The sequence below is a fragment of the Hypanus sabinus genome, chromosome 10 (assembly GCF_030144855.1).
Source record: "Hypanus sabinus isolate sHypSab1 chromosome 10, sHypSab1.hap1, whole genome shotgun sequence".
In the NCBI taxonomy this organism is placed as follows: domain Eukaryota; kingdom Metazoa; phylum Chordata; class Chondrichthyes; order Myliobatiformes; family Dasyatidae; genus Hypanus; species Hypanus sabinus.
The window spans coordinates 38,387,284-38,404,652 of record NC_082715.1 but is presented as its reverse complement, the minus strand read 5'-3'; the positions used below and the strand labels follow the sequence as shown (position 1 = coordinate 38,404,652).

Sequence of the window (17,369 nt, the reverse complement as noted above, 5' to 3'; positions counted from 1 at the left end):
GAGAAGCAGTTATAGGCACAATAGGAAACAAGTCTATGATTGTCCAAACTGAAGCTTATATCAATCCCTTTGACCAGCCCCTGCTCTGTAGCCTGGTAGGTTGTGGGTCATCCAGGTACTTTCTAATACTTTTTCGCCATCCATTCAGCCTGTGAAATCCATTCAATAAAAACATTTTACTTCATTTCTACTCAATTCCTTCTACCAATTAACTTCACCCTATCCCATTGATTGAACCTTCTTTGCTCGGGGAAATAGATCATTTCTGATTTAAGTCAAGTTCAAGTTCAAGATTAATTATCATTCATTCATACATGAATATAGCCAAACTAAACAACATTCTCTGGGGCCAAGGTGCAAAACACATTACCAATAGCATACATTACCCACAGCACACAGCACACAGCACATAGCAGAAAGCATACAGCCACTCAAAAAATAACATATCCCAAGCCCCTGAGTAACATGGCCTGTAGGTTGGTGGAACATGGGGTGTTGTCCTGGTTCAGCTTGTTCTTCCACTGAGCAAACACTGGAGAGCAGCATCAAAGGGAGGAGCCAGACCCCAACACATACGGATTCCAGCACAGTTACAGAGGCTCTGCTTTCTCCCATACCACCTTGGCAACTTTTCTCCTGTGCAGCTGCAACAGGCAACCCTGCAGCGGGAGGGACTAGTCTGCGCTACAAATGAGGCAACACAGCTCCTCTGCTGTTGGTCTTAACAACGAACCAGTGAACCAGACTTCTAGTATACTACATTACCAATGCCCAATAGGGTCTCACGATCACAAGAAAAGCACCCAAGGTAATCACTCACTCCATTCATTGAAACACACACCAGCTCAGCACAACAGTTCGCCACAAGTCCAGGCAACAACACAATGCCATTATGCAGAAAGTCCAGTTGCATTGCTACTGAGCAACTCACTGATGGGGTGGACCTGCAGAACGTTGCGTTCTTAATATCCAACAGTGTTTTATAATCATGAAAAAGACTTTAAGTATGAACAATTAAACCTTTGATTGGACCCAGAGCGCACCACTACCTTATCAGAACTGAACTCTTGTGAGATAGTGGAGAGGCCTTGGAATCTTAGGAAGAAGATACCCATTCTCTAATCTGCTTTTTCCTTTCTGGCCTTTGATGCTTGATCCCCTGAGAAAGTACTAACTCACACTGGTGAATCTGCCTGCTGGAACTGTATCAAGCCCACTTATTTGAATGGAGAGAAACAATGTAGGGAAGGAATATAGTAATGACCCAATTTCTTCAATGACTGCTACTCATATTGTGAAATGGCATTCTGTTTGTTTTTTATTAATTGTACTTTAATGTTTTTCAGTTTAATATTGTCTTTGAGTGATATATTTACTTTTTTATTTTTTCATTGTAGATTTTTAAAATTATTTTCAATATTTCTGATTTTCAAGGTGTTCCAAAAAAATTTGAAGTTAAAATGAAGTGCTTTCCCAGTATATACAATGAATAAACTCTTCTTGGGCTTCCAGCCGGGTGCAAATATCAATTATAACCGACGTTTCGATGACAAACTTGCCACCTTCTTCAGGGATGACGCCTGAATCAAAGTATTTTAGAAAAGCTTTCAAAAGTTACTTGTACCTGAGTGAAAGAAGAGTCCATGAATGTGCCTTTTTCATAGTTATTGTCACAAAGCTTCAAAATGCCTGGTGAGGTTTAATCATAATCTGTTATTACCTTTAAAAGAAAGCTATTGCTATAGATAATGATTGAAGAACTACAAAATAAAATATTTGAAATATAGGAAAAAGAAGATCTGTGGTGATTTTGCAAATGGCAGCATTGGCACATGTTCCTGTTTTCATGTTCTTTTTTGGCATTTAGTAATCACAATGAACAGCTTATTTTCATGACAATAGTTCTCTGCCAATGAGAAATTTGCATAATGAAGAAAAACTTAACATCTACAAGTAGTAACCATCACAGAGCAACCCTGTGACATTTTCATTTAGAATAATTTATCTATGTTGAACGTGTGAGGTTGCAGCTGAATAATTGATCCAAGAGTCCTGAAGGACAGATACAGTTAGACTACTCATCCCTGGAACCCCTCACAGAGCCATCATTTTTTATTTTAACCATCCAAAAGAGATGGGGCTGATCCAGAATTATTCACCACTCATGACCATCACGGGGCACCCAGTCATGATAAATTATTTAAAATGTTTTGGAATGTTCTCAGAGATGTCACTGAAAAAACAGTGTTCTGAGGCCCAGATCCACTGGAGAGATAGTTCTATTAGGCTCCTTGAAAATTATTTTAAGAATTGTTTATTTATGATTTCTAAATTGACTTTCTAATCTCCTCCATATTTCAAAGCATCCCCATGGCTTCCTAAGGTCACATGAGAGTGAATAATATTGCAAATTTTACCCTACAGCAGAAATCCTAGCAATTACCATATAATTTGCATAGAAGTTAATATTCAGTAAGTGGATAAGATCATATCCCCAAACATACTGGAACTGCAACCTTGTGGAAAGTACGTTACACCACAGATGTTGGCATTGAAACATTGAGGGATTAAATTTGGATCCTGCAGCCAATTTATTCATATAAAATTACAGACTTAATTTGAGAAGCCAGTTTAGCACAGTGTGTAAATAATTCATTCAATCAGACATTATATTTTTCTCTAATATAAAAATTAAAAAAGTATTGAATGAAAATTTAAATATAATATTGAATAATAGAATATTTGTTATTAGGGAAATGCTGTCCCTGTTTAGTTTCTGAGACACACAAAGACTGATGTGCATAAGCCTGTGGGACCTAAAGCCCATCCTAAAGGAATTTGCAAGGCTATCAGCATAAGGGTAGGATTTGGATAAGCCACGGGTAAGCTCTCTTTCCACATCAGTGTCATAAAGTTTATTCTAAAGCCATCAGTCATCACCAAGTTCAGTTTGTTCTGAGCTAAGGCTTCTTCAAGACATAACAGCAGGGAGTTAAATAATCTGTCTATGTCTGACTCTTCCAATTTGAATCTAATCTTATGTCCAATATTTACACATATGGAAATTAAGAAGCTTTTGAGTTGCAGTAAGATGTTTGTGAGAGGTAATTCCCAATAAGAGAGGAAATTGTTGATATTGTCTTTGTGTGAACAATCCAAACTCTAACACTTCCTTACAGTCACTTTCTCAGTTATTAAAATTTATTTTATGGATCCAATAAATCTGATTTATGTGCTATGGGTAATCATCTTTGTAATTATCATTTGCACATTGAGTACATTAGCATTTATTTATTCCTTAAACCTTCACTAATTTGGTCTTTGTCCATCATTCTTAACCTATATTATGGTGACGTCTGCAGTAAATCTTGGCACAAACAGACCATTTCATTTTGTTGATTGAAATGTAGCTCTTGGCAAAATAAATCAAGTGCAAAGTGTACATCTGGAACTTTTTGAGTCATTACCTTTTGAGTTACTTTGTAGAAGTGATAACACATTTTCCAGATGTATTTATGCAACAAGACCATATGTATATGCTTATTGGTCTCACCATTTGAATTTTCTTTTCAGCATGTATGGAAATTAAAAACATCTTTGGAAAGATATTTGTTGCAAAAAATCTGGCGGAATCACTCTGAAAGTACATTATTTTATTTATGATAATTGTATTTAGAGTGATGTAAATAATGTTTAAATTTGATGATAAAATATGCAAACCAGATCATTTTCAGTTTTTTGCCAACATGATATAAACTAAGTACAATGTTAGAAATGTACGATGATGAACTTCCTTATATTTAATAACTTGTTTCTCATGACATTTTTGCAATGCAATTTATTCTTCACACATGGCCTAAGTTATTGAAAGGAGGCGTTGTTTTTGTCTGACAAAGCAGTAGATTAAAAATTTACTAGTCCTTAATTTGAATCTTTAATTTTAGATCTCACTCAGAGTCAGAGTGGTCTGCAGCATGGAAACAGATCTTTCAGCTCAGCTTCCTCATTCCCATTAAATTGCCTACCTGAACTAATCCGATTTGTCTGAGTCCCTCTAAACTTTTCCTATCCATGTATCCACTTCTCAGATTTCTTGACATATAAAGGAATTTACACTTATTGCCCTGAGCAACCCTGGATAGAATGAAAGGTTGCTCTCGGCATGAAGGCTCAAAAATAGGTAGAGAAGTAAGCACTTGAGCCTTCTTTCCTGCTTGATCATTCATTATCAAAGCTTTTACCTTAGTGTGTTGAGCCAATAACCCTTGATTTCCTTCATATCCAAAAATCTGTCATTCATTGTCTTGAACATCCACAGCGCCCTTAGTTAGAAAATCCAAATAGGTGAAGAGATTCATAGGATCTACTTGTCCTGTCACAAGCAGGCATGGTTCGTTTTATCTGCCGAGAAGTTGTGAAATTGGTCATTGTGCAACAGTCAGTGTACACCTGCTCTTCTGACTTTCTGATGGAAGGAAGTTCATTACTGAAGCAGCTGAGATGCCGGCTGTGATAGTCTGGGCTTTCTTCCTTTGTCTGCATAACCAGAGTACTTTCCTTTTGACATTAGGTTTTCCAGGGCGTCTTGATACCTCAGTACACCAAATACTGCCTTGATCTCACTCACCTCTGAAATTCAATTCTTCGGTCCATGTTTGGCAAGGATGCGATGAGGTCTGGGACTGAGAGGTCCTCACAAATCCCAAACTGAACATCAGTGATGGAGTTATTATAGGTAAGTATCAATGAAAAGTACTGTCAACCTTACCCTCCATCACTTTACAGGTGATTTAAATGAACAATACACAACTGGGCAGTTTTCCACATTTTTGGGTTAATGCCAGTGTTGTAACTGGACTGGAGCAGAGATGTAAATAGCTCTCAAGTACAACTCTTCTGGACTACAGCTGAGATGTTGTCTGGTCCAATAGCTGTTTATTGTTATCATGTTTAGTGAACTGAGTTGCCTGTAAACCTTTTTGCTTTCTTTGGCAGGACAATAATATCTCCATTGATATTCATGGAATGAAGATGCTGAACCATGTCTAACTGAGAAAACATTCCTAAAATAAACATTAGTAAATCCAGCAAGATTAGCTCTAGTGTCAGAGTCCAACTTGACAGATTCGGTACCTAATATGGTCAAGTGTATCTGGGACTTCAATGAACTTGGTGGCATTTAAGCAGTTTAACACTGGTAGTTGCATTTTTTTAGAAACCATAAATACCCATTCCAATATGTTTTTAAATAGTCTTGATTGAAAAGATGAAATATTACTCCCACTTTTTCATTAAATTATGTTTTGGGGTCTTTAACAAAAACCTAAATGTGCAGCAAAATCTAAATGATTCAATCCTCCCTCAAGGCTATGTTGGTGCCTGGCATGAATTATATTTCAAACTTTAATGTGTCCCAAGCTAAAGACTGTAAAGAGAATGTCTATCATTCTTTCCAGTGCCTGTGGTTTCACAGGAATCTCTCCCAGCCTCCTGTGAAAGTTTTGAAAAGTCTACAGCCACCTGCCAGATGGTGATCCTCTGATCTGCTGCCCGCAGCTTGTTGAGTTTTGGTGCATCCTTTCTCAGCTGATGGACATGGACGCCCCTTTGCTTTGGTCGAATGACTCAGACTTCCCCTTGAACAAAAGGTCTCAGTTTTGTCTTGACATACAATCAGTGATTCTAACCAGTGAGTCTACTACAGGACAGGTTCCAGGGCACCCTGTTGTTAAGCAAGGCTGTGTTAATTTCTCATTCATTTACACTGCAGCATCACAGTTCGTCACTGTGTGCAGTGATGAAAGATCGTCACTGGAGAGGAATCGATGTTGTTTCCATTCCCGAATCAAAAGCACTCTAACATCAGTCTCTTGCTGCAGAGTAAATTTGGAGGCTGAGCTTCAAGTCATCATCGAGGCAGCATAACCCACTAACCATAATGGTCATGTTCTTACATGGCCTACTTTCCATATTTTGAGAGCCACATCACAGGCAAAAGCAAATATTAATGACACAGTAGTGTAGCGATTAGCATATGCTTTACAGGACCAGTGATCGGGGTTCAATTCCTGCCACTGCCAATAAGGAGTTTGTATGTTCTCCCATGACTGCTTGGGATTCCTCCCACAGTCCAAGGATCCTTAGAGTATTACTCCTCCACAGTTCGAAGACGTACCAGCTGGTTGGTTACTTGCTCATTGTAAATTACCTTGTGGTTAGGCCTGGATTAAATTGGGGGATTACTGGACGGCATGGCAAGAAGGGTTAAAAGGGCCTATTTCACGCTGTATCTCAATAAATAAATAAATTTACAATAAAATTCAAATTCACTTCAAGTACGCCAGCATGACCTTATGTAACTGAAGAGAAAGGTGTTTCTACGCCTCCAACCCAGCAAAAAACCTTATGGTCTATCAGGCATCAGTGATCCCTACCTTCCAGTACATATCAGTGATATGGACTACCTACCTTAAAACACTGGAGAGATACTATTCAGAATCAGGTTTATTATCATCGGTATGTGACGTGAAATTTGTTAACTTGGCAGCGGCAGTGCAATGCAATACATAATTTAGCAGAGAGAGATAAAAATAGATAAAATAAAAATAATAATAATAAATACACAAGTAAACCAATTATGTATATTGATTAGATTTTTTTAAAACGTGCAAGAACAGAAATACTGTATTTTCAAAAAAGTGAGGTAGTGTTCAAAGATACAAAGTCCATTTAGGAATCAGATGGCAGAGGGGAAGAAGCCATTCCTGAGTCGCTGAGTGTGTGTCTTCAGGCTTCTGTACCTCCTGCCTGATGGTAACAGTGAGAAAAGTGCATGCCCTGGGTGTTGGGGTCCTTAATAATGGACTCTGCCTTTCTGAGACACCGCTCCCTAAAGCTGTCCAGGGTACTTTGTAGGCTAGTGCCCAAGATGGAGCTAACTAGATTTATAATCTTCTGCAGCTTCTTTTGGTCCTGTGCAGTAGCCCCTCCATACCAGACAGTCAGAATGCTCTCCATGGTACAACTATAGAAGCTTTTGAGTGTATTTGCTGACATGCCAAATCTCTTCAAACTCCTAATATAGCCGTTGTCTTGCCTTCCTTATAACTACATCGATATATTGGGACCAGGTTAGATCCTCAGAGATCTTGACATCCAGGAACTTGAAGCTTCTCACTCTCTCCACTTCTGATCCCTTTATGAGGATTGGTATGTGTTCCTTAGTCTTTCCCTTCCTGAAGTTCACCATCAGCTCTTTCGTCTTACTGACATTGAGTGCCAGGTTGTTGCTGTGACACCACTCCACTAGTTGGCATATCTCACTCCTGTACGCCCTCTCAACTCTGAGATTCTACCAACAATGGTTGCATTATCAACAAATTTATAGGTGGTATCTGAGCTATGCCTAGCCACACAGTCATGTGTATGTCGAGACTAGAGCAGTGGGTTAAGCATACACCCCTGAGATGATGTGCCAGTGTTGATCATCAGTAAGAAGGATATGTTATCACCAATCTGCACAGGCAGTATAAATTCTTCCAAATCTATTGGCAGGATAAGCAAATGGCATTCCTTCCCTGGTCTACATCTCCAGAATTAAGCCCTTAATTACACTATGCATTGTGTGTCCTTTCATTCACATGCCCAAAACCACCCAAAACCCATAGAACTGGACTGGGTCTTCTTTATCTCAAATATGGTAAGAATCTAGATTGCCCTTTCTGAGAGTGCAGTTGAAGCTGGGTTGCTGGCAGCAATTGGGGATGGGGGGTGGGGGTTGGATGAGCAGTTGAACTGATCAAGATAGAAAGTTTGCCAGGTGGATTAATACCAAAGGGTGCTCACTAGGCCGAATGGCCTGTTGCCATGCACTGCGTTTTTACGACTTTTTGATCCTCATCAACCGCAGAAAATCCCTCATCCATGACTGCTGAAAATGCAAAACAACATTCAGAATGGAGCTGGGAACTTTGAGAGCCTTCACGTAGAGACCATGAAACTGGCAAAAGGAGCCAACTGCCTCCTACATAGCAACTTGCCCCTCCTGTCAAGCACCTGCTGACCACCCATGGATTCCACTTTGAGCTCTCTGAGAACCCACAGAACTGGAGCAGAAGCAAATAATTCTCAACCTTGAGTGATTGGCCAAGACAAGGAGAAAGGAAAATGGATGTGTGGGATTTTGGACATTTTTCACCTGATTAAATGTATTCCTAGTGACTTGCTTGCAACCATTGATTTATCACATTGCATGTTGACAAGCTGGAATGTTAACTACTGCTATCAACAAATACCGGAAATAATTTTTCAACTGCTAAAATTTTTGGATTAATTTTCTTCAATTGTTATTCATTGCAATTTTAAAGTAATCTGACATGAATGATTTAAACAAATAACAGTTCGTACATCAGATATCCTTTTAAGTGATGTGGCCAAATAAAGATTTAGGCATTCAGTGCTCAACATGGGACCAGTGACTCATGTTAGAGGAAGTGGGGGAGGGTAGTGGTGGGAAGAGAAAAACCTGGCAGAGTCAACTTTCCATATGGTTTACCTCAACAATATTTCTTATTGAAAGAAGTAATAAACTGAACAAATACAACATTAGACAAACACCAGTCTTTCATCAGCTGCCAGAAACATGAATTACAGCTGAAGTAGCTGATAGCTGCTTTATGCTTATATTTTCCCATGTCTGACATTCATTTCAAACACATTTAACTTTTAAGGTCGTTTTGAATAAGTATCTTACGTTCTTATGGAACTGACACCATTCTTTACCCATGAATTTCTGTCAGTCACAGCCTGTGAGACATGAACCAAGCCTACAATGGGGTCAATTTTCTCACAGCAAAGTTTCCTCGTCCTTTTTTTTTGCAACAAGAAGAACCATGATGTAAGAGAGAACTCCTGAGACTTCAGTTACTTTGAAGTTTTGTTTTAGAAATCAAACTTCTGTGGAACTGTGATGCATTTGAATTATGCGGGTCATTTGGGAGAATACAGTCATACATTTGGTGTGCTGGAGGCAGTAACAAACATCTAAGTGTTGAGATTATTTGTCATGATTTGGTTGCTGAGGTTAAATTGGGCTGGTTCACAAGAGGTCACTCATATGGTTTTGGACACCGAACAAATTCAACAAAAAATATTTAATAATCTTCTACATTTTATTTGAAAAAGAAAGCTCTAAGAAAAATGTGTCCATTAAAATTATTGCAGTCTGAAAATAATGCAGCTGATTTTGTATTGTTGTGTACCTGGGAATATTCTGTTCCCAGTGGAAGAAAATGAAAAAAGAATAGATCCATTACACCACGTCCTCACTTCCTTTCTGTTATACAGAGATCTAGAGATTGTGTTTGTTCTTGGGCTACAGCCAAAGGGACTCAGAGCCAGCAGCCATCACCACTCCTGCAATACTCTCCTCACCCATCTCCACTTATCACACTTTACAGGGATAGCTCAGTTCTGGGAAAACATCTGGCCTATATAAATGTCTTAAATCCTGAAACACAGATGGTTTTAGCAACATCAGGCAGAGCATTTGAATCAAGAATTTATATGTTGGGACATGTCCCAATGGCAAATTATTATGATTGAAACAGGGTTTTCTGTTCTCCTTTAAGTCATCAGGGAGGCCATGTTTCCAAGTATATCTAAAACTCAAGACTGGGCCTTTGTGAGATAATCAGCAAAATAATCATGCACTACAATCTGTAATATCTAGGTTCATCATTTCCCTGAACTCATTCTTGTTGACCATCTAATCCATGCCAAAACCATTAACAGCTCAGGAACAGCTTTTATGTCAGTGTTATCATACTCTTGAACAGAGCTCTTGTATGATAAGAGACTTTTGATTTCTCAGTTTACCTCATCATGGCTCATATAGTTTATTTGTCTGCCTGTACTGCACTCTCTCTATAACTGTAGCATTTCAATCTTTTTACCATTTATTTAAATTTTATTCCAGCTAAGCCCAACATTTTCTTTACATTTCTTCTGTCTAAGCAGCTTAAATTAATTTATTTTAATTATATCAATTAAGTCTATCTCTGGTCTTCTCATTTACAAAGCAAATAGTCCATACTGATATTATTTTTCCAGACCTGGCAAGAAACCATGTAAGCAACATTTTCTCCCCCTCCAGGACAATCACATAATCCCTTTAATGTGGTGACCATAATTCCCATAATACTTAAGATGAGTCCTATAAGATGCTGTATATATGTAATTCCAGCATAACTTCTCTGCTCTTATATTTCATACAGTTGCTAAAAATGGAACACATTCTGTATGCCTTTTTAATTATACTTGACTTAATCCAACTACGCTTATCTATATTCACACATTTAAAATCATAGAGAATCATATGCCTAACTGCCCACTGAATCCAAGCTGATCTCCAGGCTCTAATGAACACTAGCACAGTCAGAGACACAGAAGGGGCATTTTACCCACCCGTCGTTGGATCTTTGGAAGAACCTGGAGCACTGGAGAAGTACATACAGTCGCAGAGAGAATGTGCAAACTCTACTCAGGACAAGAGGTCAAGCTAGAGCCTGGGTCTCTGGAACTGTGACGTAGTAGCTCCACCAGTTGCATCACTCTGTATTTGCTTCTTTGCACCTTCATAAATTCATTCCCTCAGACTTCACTTGATTTAATTTCATTTGCCACTTTTCTATCACGTGACCATGAGAACATAAAAAAGTAAGAGCGAGAGTAGGGCACTCAGCCTGTCAAGTCCGCCCTGCTATTCAAGATGGTCAGAGCTGATCTCCCCCAGGTCACTGCTTTGGTATACTCCAGAGGAAGCTTCAAGATATCAGAGAATAAAAGTTAAAGCTTATTAACTTTAAGACTGCATTTACTAATGTGTTAGCCACTATTGGAATAGGAAGATAATAAAGCAAAATCCCTGTTTAGTGGGTTGTAATAAAACAGGAGGGTCTTGAATCTCTCAGGAACTGAGAACATGAGTCGGTGGGGAATGGATATCAATAGATATTGCTGTGTGCTGTTCAGCTAGGTATTCTATTATACAATAACAAACTCAGAGTGGATCAAATTATAAGCATGTGTATTATAAAAGACTAGCTCTATACACTAAGTCATTGGTAGGTAGCTTCAATTTTACGGTTCAAAGCAGACCATTTTTATAGATTTACCGAGTCCAGTAATCCATCATCTTCATGCCTTTGAGTTAGTTCTATCCCATTATTGCATTCCTTTCTTATCTGTATCCATCTTAAATGTCTTGTATTTGTCTTTAATTAGTCCATTTTTCATTTGAGCTTTCTTCCCTAAAGACCCCCCACATAACAGCTGTGTCTTGTTTTTCTATGTTGTCAAAACACACCCTACCATTAAACACATGCCCTTTTTGTAAAACTTTCATCAAAACAAACCAACAAACCAGCAAAGCACTCTGGGATCACACAGGTTCCATTTTGTCACATTACATTGTAGGGGAGATATGTATGTTTAACCTAAGGTGTAGTTGACAATGCTACCTAAGGTTGGCATAGCCGGGGTGGTAGTGGGGATAAGCTCCCACTGCCTATGAAGTGCTCCAAATGGCATGCGTCTCTAACAGCCTCTGACAACTAAGTCCAACTCTTGGCGTTCATGTATGGCTTAGCTACTAGGCCTGCCAGAACTGTTTCTACTGACATGAGAAGGGGCAAAGGCAGACCACTGGCACCTCAAAACTAGTTGCTTCAGGCAGGTGGGCTCATCAGCCTTGGATGGCAGCCCACCTAGGAGAAGGAAATATCTGATTTTAAATCTCCTTTGCCTTGCAGCCATACCCACCCATGGTAAAGGCTTCAGGAGAAAACCCTAAGGAAGAAATCCAGAGCTGGGGTCCCTAAGGCAGTTTGATGTTGTTTACAACTTCACTCTGGCAACCTCTGCAACGACACTGTTGTCAAGCTGTATTGGTGCTTGCCTTGGACTACATCAGTGATGTGGAGAGGGGGATCCCGCTACATGGGCAACAGTCAATTCTTCAAATCTTCCCACCCTGGAGAGGACACTGTCCACCAGAGGCACATACCCACGATCCTCTGGGATCAACGACTGCCTACTAGTTGACAACAAGTGTATACTGGGATGTACACGGAAATAAGGAAAATAAGACTGTTTTGCCTTATCAACACACATACAAAATGCTGGAGGCCAGGCAGCTATGGAAAAGAGTAAACAATCGATGTTTTGGGTGGAAACCCTTCATCAGAACTGGAAATAAGAGATGAGAAGTCTAGGTAAGAAGGTGGGGGGAAGGGAGGAAGAAATACAAGGTAGTAGGTGATAGGTGAAACCAGGGGGAGGGGGTGGAGCGGTGAAGTAAAGAACTAGGAGGTCAATTGGTGAAAGAGATAAAGGGTTGGAGAAGGGGGAATCTGATAAGAGAGCATAGAAGACCATGGAATGCCAAGGCTGATATATCTGAATGGGAATGGGAAGTGGAATTAAAATGGGCGGCCACTGGGAGATCCTGCTTTTTCTGGTGGATGGAACGTAGGTGCTCAGTGAAGCGATCTCCCAATCTACGTTAGATCTCACAAATATACAGGAGGCCAGACTGGGAACACTGGACCCAGTATATGACCCCAACGGACTCACAGGGGAATTGTCGCTCAACTGCAAGAACTGTCTGGGGCCCTGAATGGAAGTGAGGGAGGGGGTGTGCGGGCCAGTGTAACACTTTTTCTTTATGTGTGGCTCAGATTTCCAGCATCTGCAGGTTTTCTCTTGTTTGTGACTGGTTTGCCTAATGTTAGTTCTGGGGAAATTCTTGGAATTCATGTCTCAAGATGAAGTTCAGATAGGAAGGAAACTATTTGAATTTGTTTGGTACTGTTCAGATCCGCAGGTGATTGCAGTTCCAGAAGAACTGAACTATTGCTTTAATGAATGATGTGACTATTTTTCACACACTAACATTCCACAAGCACCAATGAAGTAAGTGACCAGATAATTTATTCTGTTAAGAGGTAAAGAATACCAGGAGAGCACAGCTCCAGATACCCAGGTTCAGTCCTGACTCCTGTGTGAAGTTTTCTTATTCCACCTGAGACCTTGTGGCTTTACCTCTGCTACTTCGGTTTCATCCCATGTGTACAAGTTCTTAGGTTTATTGCTTACTGTAAATTATTCTTCATGTAGGTGGCTGGTAGGAAAATCAGGATGAAGGTGATGGGCATCAAAAGAAATAAGCAGGAATAAGATTGAAGAGGTTGCTCTACAGGATAATAGACTCAATGCACTCAATGCCATGAGAAATACAGGTCTTCCTCCTCAAGTAGAGCCATTGGGTGCAGGATAAATGGAGAGAGACCAGTTAATTAGAGTTTCCAAAGGTTTAGTGTGACCAGTGGCCAATATTTTTGTATGTCTTTGGCATTGGCAGACCAAGAGAGAGAGAGGTTGCCTCCATAATATTGATGTCCTCTTGAGAAAACAAACATTTTCATCATATGGGACGGACATTAATAATGCAATGGTCAATGGTTCAGTAATTCACTGCAGTATCAAGTAAGGTGATGTATTCCAATCTTGAGGTGGAGTTAAAGGAATACATAAAGCTCTAATAACTGACAGTGCTATCTCTGAATGAACCATTAAATTTAATGGAATAACTAAGAAAACTGGTAGATTTGTTATTTCCATTGTTTATGAAATATTTTTGAAGAAGTTATTGATTATATACTGTAGATGAAGGAAATACAATAAATGTAGTTTATATGGATTTTCCAATGCATTTGACTGTTTCAACAAACATTCAGATTGGTACTATTGGAGTTAATGCAATTGTCATGGAACATCTGACAAGTACATTGCTGTTACTGATATGGAAGTAGGCAAACCTTATAGTAGAAATATGTGGGGTGAATTATTTACCAAGAATACAAATAGATTGAGTCAGTATTGGTGGCTGTGGAATTAAGTTTGCGCTACAGATATGGAGGCTGTGCCAAGTGTGAGGTGTAAATTAGAGGAACCTGTGGTAAGCTCTTCACTTTCTCAGACAGAACCATAGGGTTAACAATGATTTGTTTCCAGTCCAGTTCTGTGAGCTCTGAAGTGGCTGAGAAGAATCGGAAGCCACAGGAGGGGCCAGTGGTGCTTGACAAGGTAGGGAACCTGGGAGGTTCTATAATCCTTTTGTTAATTTAGCTCTGGTGAAACAGATCATCTCCTTCCTGAGAAGTGACTTGGATCCGCTCCAATTTGCCTACTGACGCAACAGTCTCATTGGCTCTTTATTCAACCCTGTAAGATCCGGACAGCAAAGATGCATAAATCAGGATTCTCTTTATCGACTATAGCTAGGCATTCAATATTACCCTCCCCTCAATACTAAACAATAAGCTTCAAGACCTGAATCTCAAGACCACCTTGTGCAATTGGACAGTCAATTTCCTCACTTGCAGACTTCAGTCAGGTTGGATTAGCAACAACATCTCCTCCACAATCTCCATCAGCACAGGTACACCACAAGACTGTGTGCTTGCCTCCCTGATCTACACACTTTACCCTTATGACTGTGTGGCTAAGCACAGTTCAATGCCATATTCAAGTTTGCTGACAACACCACTGTTGTTGGCCAAATCAAAGGTGGTGATGAATTAGCATATAGGAGGGAGATTGAAAATCTGGATGATTGGTGCCACAACAGCAATCTTTTACTCAATATCAGCAAAACCAATGAGCTGATTATTGACTTCAGAAGGAGGAAACCAGAGGTTCATGAACTAGTCCTAATCAGAATATCAGAGGTGGAGAGGGTCAGCAACTTTAAATTCCATGGTGCTATCATTTCAGAGGATCTGTCCTGGGCTCAGCATGTAAGTGCCATTACGAAGAAAACATGGTAGTGCCTCTACTTCATTAGGATTTTGCAAAGATTCAGCATGACATCTAAAACTTTGACAAACATCTATAGATGTGTGGTGGAGAGTATATTATCTAGCCGCTTCATAGCTTGGTATAGAAACACCAATTCCCTTGAGCAGAAAATCCTACAAAAAGTAATGGATACAGCCCAGTCCATTATGAGTAAAGCCTTCTCCACCATTGAATGCATCTGCATGAAACACTGTCATAGGAAAGCAACATCCATCATCAGGGAACACCACCATCCAGGACATGCTCTCTATTCACAGTGGCCAACAGGAAGAAGGTGAAGGAGCCTCAGGACGCTCACCACCAGTTTCAGGAACAGTTATTACCGCTCATCAATCAGGCTCTTGAACCAAAGGAGATAACTTCTCTCACCATCAGTTGCCCCATCACTGAAATGTTCCCGCAACCTATGGACTCACTTTCAAGGACTCTTCACTTCCTGTTCTCACTATTAGTTGCTTATCTACTTATTATTGTTATTATTTTCTTCTCTTTGTATTTGCACAGTCAATGGGGTCTTTTATTGATTCTATTATGGTTATTATTCTGCTGTGGATTTATTGAGTATGTCCACAAGACAATGAATCTCAGGGTTTAAATGGTGACATCGATGTACATTGATAATAACTTTACTTTGAACTTGATCAAAATGACTTGAGGTAAATTAGTATCTTCCCTGATAGGCCACAGGGCAGGCATTCTCATCAGTCGATGAAGATGTCAGATGTCTTTCAAGTACCTGCTAAACATTCTCAAGAACATAGTTCCAGTTGACTCAATTCTGCCTTTTCTGGTAACAGTCTAGTGAATGTTTGCTGCACTCCATTGGAAGGAAAGTACATTCTTTCTTCGGTAAGAAGACCAAAACTCTACACAATAACCAGGTGCCATCTCACCAAGGGGAGAACTTGAATCCTTCTTCAATCCTTACTCTTTGTTATAAAGATTAATATAATATTGGTCAATTTATTGTTCAGTGCACCTGCATGTTGGCCTCCAGTAATTTTTGTACAAGCATCCTTTGAAAATATTTCTCAGCATTAAACAGATAACTGTTTTTCTGTTCTGTGTATCAAAGTGACAAATCTCACACTTCCCTACATGATTTTTTTACCTGCCATGTTCTTGTTCATATTTCCTTGCAGCTCTTTACCTTCTCCTTCATTTTCTCAAGCCATCTACTTTGATACAATCAGCAAAATTGAGAACTCAACAGCTAAGTTCTTTAATATTAACCCTGAAAAGCTGATGCCATTCAATTCCCTGCCATATCCACTAGCCACAGTTGTCAATTGTCAATAATCTGTGTATTCTCATCGATTGCTTTCTCACCAATAACTGATTCTCAATCCACTACTCCTATGTTGACCCATCTCCTGCATCAGCTTATTCACTACTATCCATTCTGTGAACCACATTCTCAAAGAATTCCAGCAGATTAGTCAAATATGAGACACAAGGGATTCAGCAGACGCTGAAAATCTCGAGCAACACACAGAACATCAGTGGAACTCAATGGGTCTGGTAGCATCTATGGAGAGAAATAAACAAAGTTCCTGACCTGCTGAGTTTCTCTAACATTTTGTATGTGTTGTAATCAAACATGATTTTACTTTCATAAAGCTATGTTGACTTTGCTCAGTCTTTTTATTCAATTTTTATTCATTACAAGTTGGGAAGGTAGAAAAGGTGAGTAAGAGAGCTAACAGAAGTAGCAGAAAGAGGTAAATGGAAAGAGGGTAGAGGACAGAAGAGATGTGGAGAAAGAAGGGGTATGAATAGAAAAGGAGAGGAGAAAGGGGAGAGAAAAATGGGGAAGACCTGTGACAATGAGAAATCGATAACTTTCAGGCTAATACCCTAGGTCAGCAGTTCTCTGCCTTCTCTCTATCTCCTTTCTTAAATGATAAAGTCACATTTGCTGCTCTCCAAACCCTTGAATCATTTCCAGATTCTGAGAAACTTCGGAAGATGACAACCAGAGCATCCATTAAAGCCATTCATTCAAACAATCATCTTCCTAGGCTTTATCAGATCTCCAGTACTATATTTTGATTAAAATTTGGTTCATTCGATTTTTATATTCTTGCTGGACTCTTGATTCCCCAATATATCTTCTTAGAGTACAGTTGCAAAATAAAAATTTAATTCCTCTGCTAATACCTTAATTTCCATTAAATATTCTCCTGGGTCTTCAGTAAGCAGGCTTCATTTGCCCACAGTAGTATTTATCACATAGAGTCAATTTTTATGTTCCATACCAGTCTGCTGTCATATTCAACTTGTCTTTTCTTTTTACCAATTTCGTGGCTCTTCAAAGCTGTATTCTAAAATACTTCTTATCCTCAGGCCCACAGCTTTTTCTGGCATTCTCTTGCAAGCCTCTTTCTAGGATTTAGTGTTACCATTAATTTCTCTCTCCAATCACAGATGATTTTTTTCCCATTGAGGGT

General features: G+C 39.4%; 1 long non-coding RNA gene across 2 annotated transcripts in view; it reads left to right on the top strand.

The window, feature by feature from the left end:
* LOC132400594 (uncharacterized) overlaps positions 1-8,400 on the top strand; it is a 153,554-nt gene extending 145,154 nt beyond the window's left edge. For both annotated transcript variants that reach the window (XR_009514301.1, XR_009514302.1), the window contains 2 exons: positions 4,571-4,735; positions 4,996-8,400. This is a non-coding gene — a long non-coding RNA (uncharacterized LOC132400594). The remainder of the gene's footprint in view (positions 1-4,570; positions 4,736-4,995) is intronic.
* The last annotated feature ends 8,969 nt before the right edge of the window (positions 8,401-17,369 follow it).